This window comes from Phacochoerus africanus, chromosome 13, assembly GCF_016906955.1.
Source record: "Phacochoerus africanus isolate WHEZ1 chromosome 13, ROS_Pafr_v1, whole genome shotgun sequence".
NCBI classification, from domain to species: domain Eukaryota; kingdom Metazoa; phylum Chordata; class Mammalia; order Artiodactyla; family Suidae; genus Phacochoerus; species Phacochoerus africanus.
The window spans coordinates 14,729,404-14,749,417 of record NC_062556.1 but is presented as its reverse complement, the minus strand read 5'-3'; the positions used below and the strand labels follow the sequence as shown (position 1 = coordinate 14,749,417).

Below are 20,014 nucleotides of genomic sequence, written 5' to 3'. Positions count from 1 at the left end.
TAGCCTCTTTTCCATCTTTAGACTGGAATATAATTAACTTTTATTCAGAGGTTCCAAATGTATGAACTCATTCATACTAATAACAATTCTGTGGGAGGGGGGAGTTTCATTTCAACGGTATTTCACCGAGGATAGTATAAGAGACAGAGCTACTGACTTTCCCAAGGTCATGCCAAGGTCCACTGGCTAAATCTAGAATCAGAATTTGTGGTCTGGGTTCCCAGTTAATCTCCGGTTTTGACAGTAGCACTAAAGATGTGTCAGGATTAGGTGAATCTTAACTGCCAGTCTTTGATCCACCACAGGTTCTTTAACACTCCTTACTGGGGCGGGGGGGGAAATGTGAACCAGAACTCTGTGTGCACTTTATCTGATGTATAATTTAACTACTGAATCTTTGATTAATTAATCCACCACTAATCTCTTTACAGTGCTTTTGTTCTGTACCTTCACATTTGTATCCAAAATAGATGGATAAATTCTAGGCGTTAAATCCATTTTTTTTGTTGTTGCAGAAAAAAAAAAAAAAGGATGCTTGTTAGAATTTAATGGAATGCAAGTATAGAGGACATTGGTGAAGTCACAAAGGGAATTAAACAATGTTTCCATCAACATGCAGTTAAGGAAAGAGAGGGGGTGTCTGTAGCAGGGGTTTAACTGTACAGGCAAAATGCCCTATTCCTTAAAAAAATTAGAGGTCAGAAACAGTACAGAAAATCTACTCAATTTGATTGATGGGCTCTCTTGGTGTCTATTGTATTGAGATTTGAAATATTTCATACTTTAAAATTTTAGGGAAACCACATTTCTAAATTTGAGTAATGGTAAGATAACTTCTAAAAGACAAAAAATCCACAAAGCTCCAAAATATGTCTAAAGACATATTAGAGAAAAAAAAATGAAGCAGAGTACTTGCTGGAAGAAGAAAATTAAAAACAGAATTTCTTTCCCTCTTTGTGTCTCAGTGATGCGCCGCATCTGGAGTTCACAAATGTGGGCACCTCTAGCATCTGTACGCTGGGGCTTGACTGCTACTTACTTTCACTCACTCTGCTCTCAGGTGAGTCTTGGGCCTTCAGGTCCTTGTGTGGGCTCACAGTTAACTTAAGCTTGTTCCCATAACCTTAAAAAAAGTAAAATAAGAAAGGGATATTTAGGAACACTGAGGTTAACTTTGTGCTGTAGTTAACATTTTGGTTGTGATAATTTGGGATTTTTTAAATATAGAGCTTAAAGGGAGTTCCCGTCATGGCGCAGTGGAAACGAATCCGACTAGGAACCATGAGGTTGCGGGTTCCATCCCTGGCCTCGCTCAGTGGGTTAAGGATCTGGCATCGCCGTGACCTGTGGTGTATAGGCCAGCGGCTACAGTTCCGATTTGACCCCTAGCCTGGGAACTTCCATGTGCCACGAGTGCGGCCCTAAAAAAAAAAAAAAAAAGAAAAAAAAAGGGCAAAAAAATAATTTGGAGTTCCCGTAGTGGCGCAGTGGTTAACGAATCCGACTAGGAACCATGAGGTTGCAGGTTCGGTCCCTGCCCTTGCTCAGTGAGTTAACGATCCGGTGTTGCCGTGAGCTGTGGTGTAAGTTGCAGACGAGGCTTGGATCGCGCGTTGCTGTGGCTCTGGCGTAGGCCGGCGGCTACAGCTCCGATTCGACCCCTAGCCTGGGAACCTCCATATGCCACAGAAGCGGCCCAAAGAAATAGCAAAAAAAAAAAGACAAAAAAAAATAATAATATAGAGCTTAAAGAATGAAGAGAAAAAGGTACCCCAAAAGAGAAACAGGGAAAGACAGCAGTGCCAGGAGGTAGAGAAGAATGAAAAGAGTGGAAAAGAAAATGAAAGCTGCAGATGGAAAAGGAGAAGGAAGGAGAAAGGAAAAAGGAAGAGAAAGGAGAGGAGGGAAAGCCAGGGGAATGGAGAGAGGAAAAAAGAAAGAAAATAAAAAGTGTAGTTATTTTTGGAGGCCAGATTATTTTGTCACCGAAAAGAGAGAGAAAATCTTTTCCACACTATTTTCTGTACATGTGTCAGTGTTTAAAGGACTATACTATAGGTAATTGCCTATAGTCTTTTTTTTTTTTAATTTGCCAGTATACATTTTCACTACTTGGACTCTGATTCCTAGAAAAATGTGATAATGAAATCAGAATCCACTACATTCTTTCTTACCTTAGATAAGTGTGTAAGGAGCTATTTCCTCAATTCCAGCAGGATTAGGAAATTAGCCCAAACTACTGACTCCTAAGAATGACAAACTGATAAAGTTAACATTTCAGGGCTGATAAAGTTAAGGCTGCGGCCCCTTCCAAAACCCTGGCAGAGGACTTGCTGATGTGTTTACAGGTCTTATGTTTATATAAAATTTGTAAAAGGGATTTTTGTGTCCATTTTCTCTAAAAGGAACCCCGAAATATGTATGAGCTCCAGGCCCCACAAAACCTGGATCTGTCATGGAATAGGTTATTCAAGGAGACTGTCAAAGCTGCTTTAGGAGTTCTGAAGAAGAAAATTGTACAAAGTAGTTCTGGAATTCCTTCCTATGAAGTCCTGCTGAATATAAAGGGTGGTTAAAAGTTAGGGCAATTCTCAAAAGTCTCTTCCAGACCCTTGACACTATGACTATTTTTTGGGGGGTGGGGGGGAGGTCTTGCAACCAAAAAACTTATTTGTTATGAAGCAGCTGTTTAAAATATAGGTTTATATTATCACTTACCTCTCATTCTCCATTTCACACATTTTGAAGATAGGTACAGACACACCTAGATCTCTAAGAGGGTTTTAGAGATCCCATCCTCTTCTAGAATAAATTGTGTGATGTCTCCATCTTTGACATTTCATTATAAAATCCCAACCAACCGAAGCCTATAATCCATAAGCCTGTATCAGGTACCACTGCATTATGTAAATGATAACATAATACCAGCATAACTTGAATCCTAGATACCACGGCACAATGAGTGGGTTATGGTGAATGATGTTAAAAGGTTAAAGACTTTCACTTACTTGAACCTAAAAATCGTGATGCAAACTATTGCCTTTGGAATGGATTAGCAATGAGATCCTGCTGTGTGGCACTGGGAACTATGTCTAGTCACTTGTGATGGAGCATGATAATGGGAGAAAAAAGAATGTATACGTGTATGTGTAACTGGGTCACCTTGCTATATAGTAGAAAATTGACAGAACCCTGCATATAATGAAAAAAATAAAACTCATTGTAAAATTAAAAACTTTAAAAAAATTTTTTAAATGATGTGTTATAAGCAAGTGAACTTAATATACCCACAACAACCCTCCAACAGTACTCTCATTAGCTACACCTTAGGCTTAAAATAATACACACAACTCTGGTTGGCATGGTTTTCAAGATGAGGAAAAGTAAAGCCTAAAGGAAGTTGAGTTCTAGACCAAAGATGGCCAGTCAGTGGCACTCATACCCATATTCCTCTTTCCTGTGCCGGGGCAGACATCAGTCATCAATCAGCAGATTCTTTTCCTACGTTCTAGGCAGCCATTACCAATTGATCCATGCGGATGCATGAAGTCAAACCTAAGGAGTAAACCAGTCTAGACTGAGGGAACACGGTGGTCAGGAGGTGACAAGGAAGTAGGACTGCCACCCCCACCCCACTCACCCAAATCTGTCACTCTGGCTTCTTATTTTTGATACCCTTTTTCATATGACTTCATTCTCTCATTCATACTCTCCTTCAGGAAAAACAAGCCACCTCTGCAGCTGATGACTAACCCCCCTCTCTTTGCTGGTGACGATGATGGAGAACCCTGTCCTCACGCCCAGCTCTCGCCATGACCTCACGCGCTCCTCGCGGACATTTCCACTCGCCCCCCTGGGGCCGTGCTCCGGGCGTGGAGCTCTGCTTTCTCTGGCCCCACGCACCCCTGGACGCCATCTGTCTAAACACGGGATCCCTCGGCCCACAGCCCCCGTTGCTCATGATCTGCCCCTTCCTGCGTCTGCGGCTTGGGGCTTGACACACACCAGGGAAACGGCTCAGGCTCTACCTGGGTTCTGAAAAGCATTTACCATGGAAAATGCGATGCTTCCTAACAAGCAGCCTTTTCATCTTCTTGGAGGAGGCTTGCCTTTCATCCTTTTCTGCTCTCGGAGCACTAGGCGAAGACACAGAGAAAGAAACATGATGTGGAAGCAGGAATTCAATAATAGGGAGGGAGGGAGGTGTAAGTCTGCCTTTAGCTTTTAAAAAGTGCTTATGGAAAGTACCGGCACTAGGAGATGGTGGGCAGGGGTGCAGTTCCGTCCTTCTCTGTCCCCTTGAAGGTTGTCATAGCCCAGAGCCAGAGAGTCACCACCAGTGGGCTATCTGGGGACATATTTTTAACACTGTAAACTTGTCTTCACACCTAACAGCAAAAATTTTCAGAAACACTGATTCATTCCCATTTAGGTAGATTTAGGCTTAGACACAGAGCAGTGGTCTCCAGCCATCTCAACAGATGAACTGAAAAGCAGGCAGTGAAAGCCCGGAGCCCCTGCCCTTCCTGTCCACCCCACCTCCATGCTAACAGGACACGAAACCTGGACATGCGTCCGGAAGGTTAGGAGTGTGGGTGAGGGATGCCGACTGGAGGAGAGAGAATGGAGTGCCTTCCAGGCAAACTCCCTTCTCAGAAATTTGGCTGACTCCTTCGCCCTTTTTTATTGATTTATTTTTTTCATGTACATTTATTGCATCCCCTACTAAGGGCAAGTACAGGGCAAAGCACTGATTACTAAAATAACAGTCTTAAAAGTAGGTGTAGACATGCTTGTTTCTTGAGTCCCTAATAGATATAGCAAGTAAATACATATGTGTCACTTATTCAACCGTGTGATAAAGGTTTTATCAGTCTCACCTTTTTATTACCCCAGTGATAAAACAGAGAATTGGGGAGGTCACAGAGCCCAACCTGTGTCTCTAGCTTAAAAGGTGGCCCAGAGGGATTTGAATCCAGCCCCATCCTTCTACCACATTGCCTTAAGCCTTGCAACTAAGTGAAAGAAACAAACATAAAAACAAAGTCACCTCCAAAGTGATTAATGCCACCGAGCAGGTGTAGGTGATGCTGCAGGCAGGGGCCCATGGTGGAGAGAGACATTCTGTTTAAGGACTTCTAACCCTCACCTGGTCCTTAGGGCGAGTGAAATGTGGATGATCCCTAACACAGGAACCAGAAGTATTGTCTTCTGACTTCTCACACCTGCCCAGGTTAAGGATCCGTGACATGGTTTCAGTTGGAGACAACATCAGCCCAGATATCACTGTGACTGGATGGCTCCTGTAAGGACGGGAAAGGAATGCCCATTCAGGAAGCTCATCTGGACAGAAAAGCAACGGTTACTCAAACAGAAATCCAGTCTGAAGAACCATCAGTATCACCTTTACCAAGGCCATGGGAGAAGCAGAATTTCCTTTTGAAACTTAATATACGTGATCAACATACACATTATGCTTTAAAGAACTGAATTATAGGAATGAATTTTCTTGGCAGCCTTCCTTTTTTAAAAAATGCATCAACATAATGAGAAAAGGGACTAACACAAATAAATAAATGGGTTAAAAATCATTTTACTATGGTAACAATTATCATAATAAAATTCTTAACTCAGGAAGGGCTTCTGATCACTTTGTTTTTTTTTCCAGTATGTGAAGGAAAATGATAGTAGAGCATGTGTGTCTCTGGGGACTAAGGTTGGACCTTATGCTGAGCAGAGAACTGGAAGAAAAAAAAAAAAAAAAAAACCAGCAGTGTATTTCCATGAAACAGGAAGCACAATAAACACATACATATTGCAAAATGAAAGTACCTGACTCCAAAATTTTGCTTTTCTATGTGTAATATTGAGGCAAGGATTCCTTGCTTATTCTCCATTCTCAGCCGGTATTTTTTGACTGGCAATATTTATTTTTGCTTTAGTCCTTAAAAAAAGAAAGGAGCATATGTCTGTCCTGTGGGTGAACTGAATAAGGGGAGCAAAATGTAGTCACTGTCACTGGTTAGGTGGTGGCCCAGGCTGGACAAGGGGCAGAGCCTGGGCAGACGTCCCAGCCGTGGGGCTCTGTCACCCAGCCCGAGGCTCATGGGCTCACCCACACTTTCAGTCAGTTGATTCAGCTGCAGTTGTTTAGACACTGCCTTTCCCCATGGCAGGCACCAGAAAGGAGCTCTGGCTAAATGACTAGAATGGCCAGCAGCAAAGCCACTTGTTCGGATCCCTCTTCTGCAGAAGGGGCCGTGATCGCAGGCTGAAGTGAGTGGTTGGACGGATGCCGTGTTTCTTTTTCCCAAGTGGAAAAAGTGAATAGCCTGTGTTTGTTGTGTGGCTATTTTCGGTACAGCAGCGTGCTTAATACTAAGTGGATTTCACAACTTTTGGGACATGTTTATATAACAGAAGCATTTACATGAAGACCATCTTTCTCTTAACAAAAGACCTCCCCCCCCCCGCTCCTCTAAACAGTGACAGCAGATGACTGGGTCTTTCCTGTATTTCCTCAGCTGAGTGTCTCAGCCCAAGCCCCCGGTGTGTTCCATGTGGTTCTTCCAACTTGTCCTGCTCAAACATTTCCAGGCCCAAGGCTTGTCCTCAAACATTCCAGGCCCAAGACTCAGAACATTCTCCAGCTGCACCGCCCACAAGTGCCCCCTGACAGCTTCTGGCTCTCAGGCCACCGTGGGCCAGGCAGGAATCCACGGGTAAGCACACTGACCCGTGGCTGATGGGACCAAGTGCCCTCAGCAGCTTCTCTAGCCTTCCTTCCATCCTCCAACAGGCAGGCACAGACCCCTCGGCTTCTATTGTGCAGATGAGCCTGACGTGACAATATTTGATGGACCCTTTGCAAAGTGCCCATCCATTCTAGATGCAGCTCCAGCCTGACCTCAGACTTCCCCACCAATGTAATTCTGCCTTTACTTCCTGGTCTACCAGCATAGGTAAGGGTCATGCCTGAGATATGCCTTGGACCTTTGCAAGAGAACCTGAAATTAACATTATCCTGGGACCCATTATAATTGATGCTACCTTTTTGGTATCACGGCCTTGTTGTCCCAGAAAGAAATTATTTCCTCAAAGAGCTATGTAGGCTGGGTCCTGGGAGGGTAAATCAAACACTTTTTAGTGTTTATCTGATGAAATGTTCCAGCACCTTTGATTAGTAGACAGTGGAAGAAATGTCACAGGATATTTTTGCCAAACAAGAAGTGTATGGAATTACTACGTCTTCAAAGAAAATAAAAAAGGAACAAGTTTTGATGTTTACTGGGTGCCTGGCACTAGTCTGAAAGAGTAAGCAGGCACTTTAACTGGCTGGCTTGGATCTGTTCTTGGCTCCTCCCCAAACATCACACCTTATATCCAATCCAACATGGTCCCTTCTCTCCATTTTCACTGCCACCATTCTCATCCATCAGGTTTCCTCTTTGTTACTTCTACAGCCACATACTGGCTTCCCATCTACTCCTGTGCTCATCCCATCTGCTGTCCACAAGCAGCTTTTTAGAGCGTGTCTGTCAGATTCGATCACGTGCTCCACCAGGTGCCCTTGAGTCCATGCTCATGCCCAGAAGACATCTGGGTTCTCCTTACTTTTCAGATCTTAGGTTAAATGTCACTACCTTTTCTAAGCATGTGCTCCCTATTATTCTGTCTCATTGCTCATTCTTTGTAGCTTCTGTGTTGGCTTTCCAGTTGATTGTCTGCCTCCCTCCATAGGCAGTAACCTCCCCAGGGCACAGAGCATGCTTTGTTCACCAGTGGGTGCCCCAAACCCAGCATGTCAACTGGTACATACAAGGTACCCAATAAATATGTTGGGTTGAACGACCAAGAGGCACTTGGGTTGGGTGTTGATGGCAGAAAGGATCTGGTGAGCTGTAATTCATCTTGGCAAAGGGCAAAGGTGAAGATGAAATAAGACAAAAAGAGGAATGGGAAGGTGGCATGTGTGTGAGGGCACTGGGGCAGACCAATGCCCAGAAGATTTGGGCAAGGAGCAGTGTCAGGAAGTCTGAGTAAAGTTGGCCGGGTGTGACAAGTGGCCTTGACATTGCCTGGGGTCCACCCACTGGTCTGATGCTGTGTATCTTACATAGTTGCCATCAACTTGGACCTCACATAAGCTAGAGTGATAAGTCCCAGAGAGAATGCCATGATCATTTTTCAAAAGCATGCATCCCCAAGTGCACACTCTTACACATCTGGAGACATTCCACATCCAAAGGATGATATTCCATGCATTCAAAAGAAGCATTCCTTACACTCCTTACAGGGCTGTGCCTTAAGAGATTCAGAGAGTCTGATGAAAGACAGAGGTGGAAAGCCCCTCAGAATGCAAGGACCTCCACAGGAAATGATGTGGAAAGAGTGGCTCCTGGCTACGGTGCTGACAGATAACCCAGCCAGTGACCAGAAGCATGGAGTTGAGGGTGAGAACTAGCTGGGGACTGGAGGCGTCACGGAGAACCCATTTAATTCTCTGCTGCTGACATGGAATTAAAACACCAGAGCAACAGAATACCCCGTCTCTTGAAAGTCTCTAGGGAGGAATAAATTACGGAGTTTACGGCAAATCCGATGTGTGTCATCGGATCTCCAGCCTTATTCCAACACATTAATCCTATAGTAAAAAGGCCAGGTGGATGCGATACAATCCCTGTATTCACAAGTATTTCAGATCGCAGCCAAGTTTGTACTGATTTGATTAAACGTTATCTCACACCTGAGGGACCAGGTACCCTCTTGGGTGTTGGTCAGGAAAGTGAGACTGGGGTGATGGTATTGGGTTGAGGTTTTTAGTCCAAAGGAAAGTCCCTGACCCAGGAAAAGAAAAGCGAACAATAAAACCACAGAGGAACAATCTTGGCCTTTGTCCCTTTGATTTGAAAGGGCAGGTATGGGAGAGTAATGTTGGCTTCGTTCCCAAAAGGTTTATTAAGCTCCTGAGGAGAACGGCATTGGAATTTTAAGTAGAGTATTGTCTGAGTCGCTCACCTGTAGGAAATTGTAGACATATCCAACAATACCTAAATGATTCACCCCTTTCATCCAGCTGACTAACGGTTCACCATTCCACTCAGGTGTGTTCTGACGTGGGTGTGCCAATGAGCAGGGCACAGCAAGGTGCACGCCCTGGAGACGAGGAGGGTCTGGTCCAGAGCGTGACGCAAAGATACTGAAGAACCAGAAGGCATTAAGGATTGGGCTTTAAAGTTCGAGATGCTGGATTCCTGCAGTGTTTCAGGATCAGACAAGTGATTGGGTGTAAATAAGTGTGCTAAGAATGGACAGGGAAGAGCCTGAAAGAGTACAGAGCTGAAAGTTAGATGATCCAGGTCAAATAAGTCACATCTCTGTTCCTGAAGTTTGGATTCAGTGTCAAGGACTAGAATCAGGAGCATCATATTTGACCCCAGAGGCAATCGCTCTCTAAAATGCCCAATTTCCAGAGTTCCCATTGCGGCTCAGTGGGTTGAGAACCTGACACAGTCTCCATAAGGATGTGGGTTCAGGAGCCTGTACTGCTCTGGCTATGGCACAGGCCGGCAGCTGCAGCTCCAATTCAACCCCTAGCCTGGGAACTTCCTTATGCCACAGGTGTGGCCGTAAAATAAATACACTACACTACACTACACTACACTACTCAGTTTCCAAGTCGAACACTTGCTGGGAGAAGACCGCTTCCTCCCCAGCCTATAGGGCCAGGAAGCAGAAGAGAGACCCCGCCCCAGTCACTCACTCTCGTGGCCGGGTCTGCTCCCGGGCTGCAGATGATCCCTCCACTCACGTGTCTCTGGTCCATTAGAAATACACAGTGAATTTAACTATCTTTCTGAAGGCATGCACTTCTCCTGGCTCCCACACAAACTTCACAGTTTTCCTCAATAGCCCAATAAACTGACAACAGCACCCTTCACAAGAACTCTGGCTACAGCCTATTGAAAGAAATTTTTAAACTTAATTTTATTTTTTGCTTTTTAGGGCCGCACTCGTGGCATATGGAAGTTCCCAGGCTAGGGACTGAATCGGAGCTACAGCTGTCAGCCTAATCACAGCCACAACAACATGGGATCCGAGCTGGTCTATGACCTACACCACAGCTCATGGCCACAATGGATCCTTCACCCACTGAGCGAGGCCAGGGATCGAACCCGTGTCCTCATGGATACTAGTCAGATTTGTTTCTGCTGAGCTGTGACAGGAACTCCAAAAAAGAAATTTTTATTAATAAAAAGAACACTAACAAATATTACAGACCCTGAGGATGGCACTTTACAGTAGATTAAGGTCCTAGGACCCATCAGTTTCCCACAATGAGTATTATCTAATGTCCCTTGATCTCTTAGCAAGTACTGGAGGCAGAAGTCTTCAGTTCTCTGTACATGGCTGGTGATTCAGCTTTCCTTGCAGAGGCCACGGCTCCAGGAAAATGGCAGCAAAGCAGGAAGCCCCTTCCCATTGCGCACCTGATGGGCAGAGGAGGGCACATCCTCTATATACAGCTGGCTGCCTGTGCATACTGAGGGGTCTGAGCAGGAAGATGCCCTCTGCCCTTGAAACACAGAGCAACCACTGCTCTAGGGTAACAGGACAGAAATCTGATCACATGGACTTTTCCGGTGAAGTTCCAAATATTAGCTGTCTTGATCTTGAACCCTAGACCTTGCTTATGCTCAGAGGAACGGAGACAAGAAGCAAGCAGGAAAGGAACAACTGGCTCAGGGCTGGTGATCTGTCAACACCCAAGCTTGCTGTGCAGGAACCTGGTGTACGCCTTCGGTCCATGACATCTAATTTTAATTGCCTGTACATCTTAATTTACCTCCATTGGTTCTTTCAATTATCTTTGTGGATGGGACACAGGCCCTGCTTTTCATGGAAAGTTTCCAAGTTAACAATTTCTCAGCGAATTGAATCAGGCTAATGTCAGCTCACAGACTATCGGGTTCTCCTCATTACTCCTACAGCACCTATTTATGTCAGACAAGGACAACAGACACACATTATCTTTTAAGAGACATTTTTTCTTGGCTGCCACTCAAGTGTCCTCAAAACACATTTTTTGGGAGTTCCCGTCGTGGCTCAGCGGTAATGAACCTGACTAGTCTCCACGAGGACACGTGTTTGATCCCTGGCCTTGTTCAGTGGGTGAAGGATCCGGCAGTGCCGTGAACTGTGGTGTAGGTCTCAGATAGGGCTTGGATGCCGAGTTGCTGTGGCTGTGGTGTAGGCCGGCAGCTACAGCTCCAATTCGACCAGAGCCTGGGAACCTCCATATTCTGCAGGTGTGGCCCTCGAAAGACAACGTCAAACCAAACCAAACACTTTCCCACTCACGAACCTTTACCCTTTGAATTGCCATTTAATCTGGTCTCTTCTCCAGTCTCTGCATCTGGCCATTTTGGTTTTCCCACAAATTTGGCAACTTGAGTGAAGGTTCTCATCATATCCTGATTTTCAAAGCCACAATCGGCCTTCAAACAGTTATGCCACAGCAACTCGGGATCCGAGCCACATTGAGACCTACACCACAGCTCACGGCAATGCCGGATCCCCAACCCACCGAGCAAGGCCAGGGATCGAACCTGCAACCTCGTGGTTCCTAGTCACATTCGTTTCCGCTGCGCCACGACAGAAACTCCCTGCAAGTTTTAAAGACAGAGATTCTTGGCTTTTATCCCACACAATTCTAATCAATGTGGCCTGACATGGGCCAAGGAATTTGTATTCTTACAACAACCCCCTCCCCCAAATAATTCTGACTACCTGCTGGTTTTGGGATCCAACCTGTTAGGATTATATTTCTAGAATAACTATGACTGTCCGGGGTTTGTTGTTTTGCTGTTTAAACTTTCTATCTTGAGATGATCATAGATAGACTTGCACTTGTAAGAAATACAAAGAGAGCAGTTCCTGCCGTGGCTCAGTGGAAACGAATCTGACTAACATCCATGAGGATGCAGGTTCGATCCCTGGCCTCACTCAGTGGGCTGAGGATCGGGCATTGCCGTGAGCTGTGGTGTTGGTCACAGACACAGCTCGGATCCTCTGCTGCTGTGGCTGTGGTGTAGGCCAGCAGCTATAGCTCCAATTCAGCCCCTAGCCTGGGAAACTCCATATGCTGCGAGTGCGGCCCTAAAAAGACAAAAAGAAAAAAAAAAAAAGAAAGGAATACAAAGAGAGTCCACAGACCTTTTACCCACCTTCCTTCAATAACAACATCTTACAAAACCATAGGACCGTATCACACTCAGGATATTAACACTGATATAGTCCACCTGTCTTGTTCAAATTTGCCCAGTTTTATTTATACTCATTTGTGTGCACGTGTCTGTTTAGTTCCATGCAACTTCACCCACGTGTAGACTGTGTCTGTACCACAATGTCAAGATACAGAGCAGTTAAGACACATCCTTGTGTTGCTCTGTGATAGCCACACCTACCTCTCCCCCTGGCAAGCACTAATCTGTTCTCCAGTTCTATGATTTTTTTCATTTAAATAACGTTATAAAGATCAAATCAAGCATTGTATGTGATAGGCTGAGCAATGGTCTCCCAAAGATGTTCACAATCTAATTCCTTGAGCCCACGAATACATTAGCCGGCACAGTAAAAGATACTTTGCACATGTCATTGTGGTAAGGACCTTGAGAGAGGGAGGCTGTCCTGGATTATCTGGATGAGTCCAATATTATCACAAACGTTGTGCTAAGAGGGAGGCAAGAGATCAGGGACCCAGAAGTAGAAGATGTGAAGATGGAGGCAGAGTTGAGGGCACACGAGGAAAGAGCTACAAACCAAGGCAGGCAGACTTCCTCTAGAAGCTGAGAGGGTCAAGGAAGTATATTTTCCCTAAGAGTTTCCAGAGGAACCAACCCTGTCAACAACTTGGCGTTTTGAAGCTTTAGAGACTGATTTCAGAGTCCTAACTTCCAGCGAGGTAAGATAAAAACTTTGTGTTATTTGGGTTGTTTAAGCCACTAAGTTGATGGTAATTTGTTACAGCAGGAATGTAACATGAATACCGCATGTAACCTTTTGGGATATTGGCTTTTCTCCCCTCAGCATAATTCCCTTGAGATTTCCCCAGGTTGTTGTGAGTCAATGGTCTGTTCCTTTTCATGCTGAGTAGTGGGCTGTGGTGCTGATGTACCACCATTTGTTTATCCAATCACCTACGTAGGAAAACTGGGTTATTTCCACTTTGGGCCTATTATAGATAAAACTCCTATAAACATTCATGTATGGGTTTTAGTATGAAAATAATTTGCATTATTAGTATGAAAATAATATGACATTTCATCAAAACAGACAGACAGATGAATGGAACAGAATAGAGATTCCGGAAATAAACCCTGACACCTATGGTCAATTAATCTTTGACAAGGGAGGCAAGAACATCAAATGGGAAAAAGAAAGTCTATTCAGCAAGCATTGCTGGGAAACCTGGACAGCTGCATGCAAAGCAATGAAACTAGAACACACCCTCACACCATGCACAAAAATAAACTCAAAATGGCTGAAAGACTTAAATATACGACAGGACACCATCAAACTCCTAGAAGAAAACAAAGGCAAAACACTCTCTGACATCAACATCATGAATAGTTTCTCAGGTCAGTCTCCCAAAGCAATAGAAATTAGAGCACAAATAAACCCATGGGACCTCATCAAACTGAAAAGCTTTTGCACAGCAAAGGAAACCCAAAAGAAAACAAAAAGACAACTTACAGAATGGGAGAAAATAGTTTCAAATGATGCAACCGACAAGGGCTTCATCTCTAGAATATATAAACAACTTATACAACCCAACAGCAAAAAAGCCAATCATCCAATGGAAAAATGGGCAAAAGACCTGAATAGACATTTCTCCAAAGAAGATATACAGATGGACAACAAACACATAAAAAAATGCTCAACATCGCTGATCATAAGAGAAATGCAAATCAAAACTACCATGAGATACCACCTCACACCAGTCAGAATGGCCATTAATAAATCCACAAATAACAAGTGCTGGAGGGGGTGTGGAGAAAGGGAACCCTCCTGCACTGTTGCTGGGAATGTAAACTGGTACAGCCACTATGGAGAACAGTTTGGAGATACCTTAGAAATCTATACCTAGAACTTCCATATGACCCCGCAATCCCACTCTTGGGCATCTATCCGGACAAAACTCTACTTAAAAGAGACACGTGCACCCGCATGTTCATTGCAGCACTATTCACAATAGCCAGGACATGGAAACAACCTAAATGTCCATCGACAGATGATTGGATTCAGAAGACGTGGTATATATACACAGTGGAATACTACTCCGCCATAAAAAAGAATAACATAATGCCATTTGCAGCAACATGGATGAACTAGAGAATCTCATACTGAGTGAAATGAGCCAGAAAGACAAAGACAAATACCATATGATATCACTTATAACTGGAATCTAATATCCAGCACAAATGAACATCTCCTCAGAAAAGAAAATCATGGACGTGGAGAAAAGACTTGTGGCTGCCTGATGGGAGGGGTAGGGAGTGGAGGGATCGGGAGCTTGGGCTTATCAGACACAACTTAGAGTAGATTTACAAGGAGATCCTGCTGAATAGCATTGAGAACTTTGTCTAGATATGTTGCAACAGAAGAAAGGTGGGGGAAAAAATGTAATTGTAATGTATACATGTAAGGATAACCTGACCCCCTTGCTGTACAGTGGGAAAATAAAAAAATTATTAAAAAAAATAGTAGAATAAGATAATATAAAAATCCAAATGCATTATTTCAAAAATAATTATCTTTGATTTTGTTTTACATTCTGAAAATGATTAAAAGAAAATCCCCTCTCTCTGAAAAAAAAAAAAGAAAATAATATGACATTTCTTTGATAAATGCCAACGACTGCAATTATTGGGTCAAATGGTAATTATTTCATTTTCTAAGAAACTGCCAAACCATTTTCTGGAGTGGAAGTGATCCAGCTTCATCACCACAATTTGGTGTTGCCACTGCTTTTGTTTTTAATTTAGCCATTCTGATAAAGAGGTAGTGATATCTTGTTTGGGTTTTAATTTTCACTTCCCTAATAGCGATTAACGCGGGCCGTCTTTTCATATGTGCACTTGCCTGTAAACCCCTCTGGTAAAGAGTCTGTTCTTGTCTTTCGCATATTTTCTAACTGAATGATCTGTTTGGTCATCGTTGAGTTTTAAGAGAACTGCATATAGTTTAGATAGTAGTCTTTTGTCAATATATGGTTTGCAAATATGCTTTCTAAGTCTCTACCTTGTATTTTCATCCTAGCAGGGTCTTTTGCAGAGTAAAACTTTTATATTTTGATAAGGTCCATTTTATCAGGTTTCCCTTTTTTTTATGAACCATGCTTTGGGCACCAAGTCAAAGAACTTTATGCCTCGCTTTAGGTTCTGAAGGTTTTTCCCCTAAGTTTTTTCCTGAAAGCTTTACAATTTTATGCTATATTTTTAAGTTAGTGATCCATGTGGAATTCATTTTTGTATAAAGTGTGAGGGTTATGCTGAGGTTTAATTTTTTTTTAACCTGTATGGCCAATTGCTCCAGCAACATTTGTTAAAAAGGCTATCCTACACTGAATTACTTTTGCACCTTCCTCAAAAAAAATCAAAGGCACACATTTGCGTGGGGCTGTACCTGTCTCTCTCTCCTGTTCTGTTGATGTGCGTGGCTGTCTGTCAGAGTCACACTGTCTTGATTCCTGTAACTCCCTGGTGAGCCCTAGTAACTGGCAAGAGTGATGCCCCTCTTTCCTCTTCTTTGCCAAGGTGATTTTAGCTATTCTGGGGTTTGCCTTACAGGTTGAGAATAAGGTTGCCCAGGTCTACCGAAGACTTTGCCCGTGTTTTGACAAGAATGACATTAAACCTATAGATCAATTTAGGGAGATCCGTTATCTTTACTATTTTAAATTTTCCTATCAGTGAGCACAGTACATTTTTCCATTTATTTAAGTGATCTTTGATTTTCTTTTATCAGCATTTTATAACTTTCAGTATCCAGATCCTACATATATTTTGTTGAATTTGTACATATTTTATTCTTGGGGGCTGTTTTCTACATAGACAATCATATCATGTGTAAGAAGGAACATGAGATGATTGTTTGAGCTTATCAAGAAATCCTAATAGAAAACAGAAAGGGGGAGTTCCCGTCACGGCGCAGTGGTTAACGAATCCGACTAGGAACCATGAGGTTGCCGGTTCGATCCCTGCCCTTGCTCAGGGGGTTAAGGATCCAGCGTTGCCGTGAACTGTGGTGTAGGTTGCAGACGCGGCTCGGATCCCGCTTTGCTGTGGCTCTGGCATAGGTCGGAGGCTACAGCTCTGATTGGACCCCTAGCCGGGATCCATATGCCGCGGGAGCGGCCCAAGAAATAGCAAAAAGACAAAAAGACAAAAAAAAAAAGAAAGAAAGAAAGAAAACAGGATTTTGGAGGAAAGGGTGCTGCCACATCATGGTTTTGAAAGACAAGTGACTCTTTTATAGAAGCAGCAGGGCAGAATGTTTTGTTTGTTTGTTTAAAGAGTACTTGTCTCTATTCAAATACACACAAAAAACCCTGTGGGTCCCACCACATCAGATTTCCTCTGTGTTGAGCTGGTAATCGTGTCACGAGATAAAATAGTAGGCTGACTGATTCCCGCAGCTGAAACTGGCCCCGTCAGGTGTGACTTAGGCTGTCCTCTGCATGGCAGTCAAGCAAGTGTGGGCAGACTGTGAAACTGACCTTTGGCTCCGCCTGGCACTGGTGATGTCTCCCCTCGGAGAGGCATCTTCTTACCATCAGAAGATCCCAGAGGGTGAGCAGCTCTGCTCATCTAAGTAGGAGACAGACCCTGTCTCGGGCTCAGGGGGTGACGGCAGAGAGCCTGGGACTGAGCGTATCCCCAGAGTCAGGTCAAAACCGGAAACAAAACTCCTGACATCGAGTCTGCCAATCTAACCACCAGACGGCATTTCCTCCTTTTAATTTCCACCCTGTCCTTCACATAATTACATCAATGCCTCCATGTGTTTATGACACATGGCGTGGATTAAAGAGCCGAATGTAAAATGCTCTGCCCGAGAAGGCAATGACTGAACACTTGTTTCAGCTGGATGGAAAGGTGATCTCAAGCACATGAAATCCAGGTCCATATCCTAGTAACGACTTCAGGGCAAACTCCCAGACTCCAGAGGCAGGGACAGCACAAATCCCCAGCAGGGCCCGGGAACAGGACGTGGAAATCTCAGAGGGTTCCCTCCGTTCTCCCCTCTTCTCCCAGAGCCTTACTGCACGGCTCTCCCCCCACCCCTCGTGCCCCCCCACCCTCTCCATCTCTGTGCTCTTCTGCTCATGTGTTGAGAACCACGGCCCCAGAAATACACCCATTACAGGCCTACCCACCGCTGCAGACTGAATCTGCCTCTGCCCCCCACTCCTGGGGAAAAGATTCTGACTGGCTTGGTTAAGGGGTCCATACTGAGATCAAAGTTGAGACCAGGAGAGCGGGAACTTACTCTACAAAAAGACTCTGAGGAATTTATTAAAGGGTATGTTGGGGAAAAAGTTCAAGAAGGTCTGCACAGAAAAAAAAAGAGAGTCAGATACTAATACTTCTTTCCATCATAAACTTGTAAACAGAAATCCCCTCTCTGTTAAGTCCATTTGTTTATGAGGCATCTAGGTTGTTTTACCAGGCTGTCAAATTGTTCACTCCTGGACACACAGCCCAGCAGACTGGTCACAGATTTATTTCTACACTAAAACTGCAATACTTAAAAAAATCAGAATATTAGGATTTTAAGCAAACTGGCTCAGAAAATAAAGACAGATTTAGTGATCTGATAAAACTCTGACACCTAAGAAGTGTGAAAGACATTGAAAATTTTCATAAACCAGGGTTTTAAATCTTCTTTTCCAGACTGTGACCTAATATAAATCCTTTAACCTTTCTGCTTCTTTATGATTTAATTTACGAAATAGAAAAAATAACATCTGCCTCATTTGTCTTCTACTATTTTTGTAAATATCAAATGGGTTAGCATTATGTAAAAAAAAGAAAAAAGCTTTATAAACCATAGAGAACTATAAAACCATGATACTGTAATCATGCTTGTCTTGGGATTCATGTTTAATAAAAATAATAATCCTATAAAGCCATCTTGTGTTTATTTATTTTAACACAAGGAGAAGTAATCTATATGCATGTTTGTACTTAATTTTACAAGACCCAGGTTTTTGGGGCAGAAAATATTGTCATCACTTTGTTGGAGGCAAAGATGAGGACCCAATAAAATTACTTGCCAAATGGCACATAAATCGTCACGGAACAAGACCTTTTGGCTAGAACACGATATTAAAGAAACTGGTGTCAAAACCTTAGTCCTGGTCGTCATCGTATTTACATCACAGGAGAAAGGCGCTTCTGAGTATCCAAAGTCCCCAGGTGACGACCTCTGAGGCGGCGCTTGTGGAAGAGGGGCACAAGGAGTTGAAGAGCAGCTCCCTGGATTTCATGGCTGCCCTTGCTCTGTTTTCTTTGCCTCACAAAGGCTGGCACCACTATCCTCGGTAGTTTGGGCCTCTGCATACAGATCCCCTCTGGCTCTCCAGGCCTCGGGGGAACTCGGGAAAAGACTGCCTCTCATAGGATATAATTCCGTGCTCCAAAGTCAAAATGCCCCCTTGGGCGCATTCGAGCTTTCCCCAATTGATGCAAAGATTCCCGAGATGCAGGAAACGAGATACCTCCCTCAGGCCTAAATGTTATGGGAGAGAAATTTGATTTCTGCAGGCAAATCCCCTTGTAGAGAAGAGAATGTTCCTGCCCATATTCTCCTTTAAAAGATGAGCAGAATCACACCACACTTTCACAAATACCCTGCAAGGAACTCCCTCCCCCCCCAAAAAATCTGCTATTCTAACCCTCCTAAACAGTGAGTCCAGCTTCAGTTCCCTGCCTCAGATAGTACGGCTGAAACTGAGAAAAGGACGGTCCTTCCTGTGCGCTGGCTCCGCCACGTTTGTCCTCAGCCACGGTGGCCCTTGTTTATGCTTCTTCCCTTTAATAACTGAAATAGCTCTGAGAAGGTCCAAAATTGGAAAAACCAAAAGCCATTTCAAGGCAATGGTATCATTAAAAGCAACTGCTGTATCTTATTAGGGTGCATCCTACAATGAAAATCAATGCCCAAAGAATCCGCCTGTGTTCATCTATTATCGACACAGGTATCCCAGAATTATTCTGCTGGGTTAGGCTAACTATTACTGAGAAATACAGGTTTCCAATGAGAAGGGATTGAAAATCTAGGTAAATCACTCTAAGTAACATGGCTTTTTCCTACGAAGATCATGATGTGTGTGCCCTCAGATTTCCAAGGACGGGGTTGGTTTTTTTTTTTCCTTCTGTATTAAACTGAAATCTAAAGTAAGGTACATTGATTTACAGGAAATTGTTCCTTTACACACAAAGTAATCATTTATAAATACCATTTCAGGGGCCAGATTGAAGGAAGGCTTACGTTTTTTAAGCCAACTATATCATCAACCATGTCAGCATCTGTTTATAAACAGTTCTGCCCAATTCGAGGATCCAAGGTTCACAAAAATATCTGTTTTAAATCATTTCAAATAAGCATAAAATTCAGACTTAGGGCTCACTTCCAGGGAAAGCTGTACTCACTTATATTTCACAGAAAAAGGGAAGGGTGCGTGGGGGTGGTTAGGGCATAAGAGGAGTAACCAGCTCGGAGGTCAGTGCCATTTTCCTAGGAAACGGTATTGGCTTAAACTACAAACGCATGATGTGTGTCCCCATCTCCTTTAATGTGAGAACCTTGAAAATCCCCCAGAATTTTCCACCGGCCATTCTGAGTGCACAGACAGACCCTTTTATTGCCTAGTATATTTATTTGCAGATCTTAAAATGTCCATATGTCATGGAAGAGCTGAGCCCTTGATGACAGGTGCCCAGATGCG

General features: G+C 43.6%; 1 protein-coding gene and 1 long non-coding RNA gene across 9 annotated transcripts in view; one reads left to right on the top strand and one right to left on the bottom strand.

The window, feature by feature from the left end:
• The window catches only part of LOC125113318 (uncharacterized), a 257,564-nt gene extending 251,736 nt beyond the window's left edge, over nt 1-5,828 (top strand). The window contains exon 7 of the long non-coding RNA XR_007131412.1: nt 3,720-5,828. This is a non-coding gene — a long non-coding RNA (uncharacterized LOC125113318). The remainder of the gene's footprint in view (nt 1-3,719) is intronic.
• The window catches only part of COG6 (component of oligomeric golgi complex 6), a 161,155-nt gene that overhangs the window by 12,348 nt on the left and 128,793 nt on the right, over nt 1-20,014 (bottom strand). For 2 of the 8 annotated variants that reach the window (XR_007131408.1, XR_007131411.1), the window contains 3 exons: nt 4,249-5,303; nt 3,443-4,136; nt 1,040-1,123 (listed from right to left, as the gene is read on the bottom strand). The gene's annotated coding sequence lies outside the window, so the exon portion shown is untranslated. The remainder of the gene's footprint in view (nt 1-1,039; nt 1,124-3,442; nt 4,137-4,248; nt 5,304-20,014) is intronic. The other 6 variants (XR_007131404.1, XR_007131410.1, XR_007131409.1 and 3 more) reach the window with 5 other exon arrangements.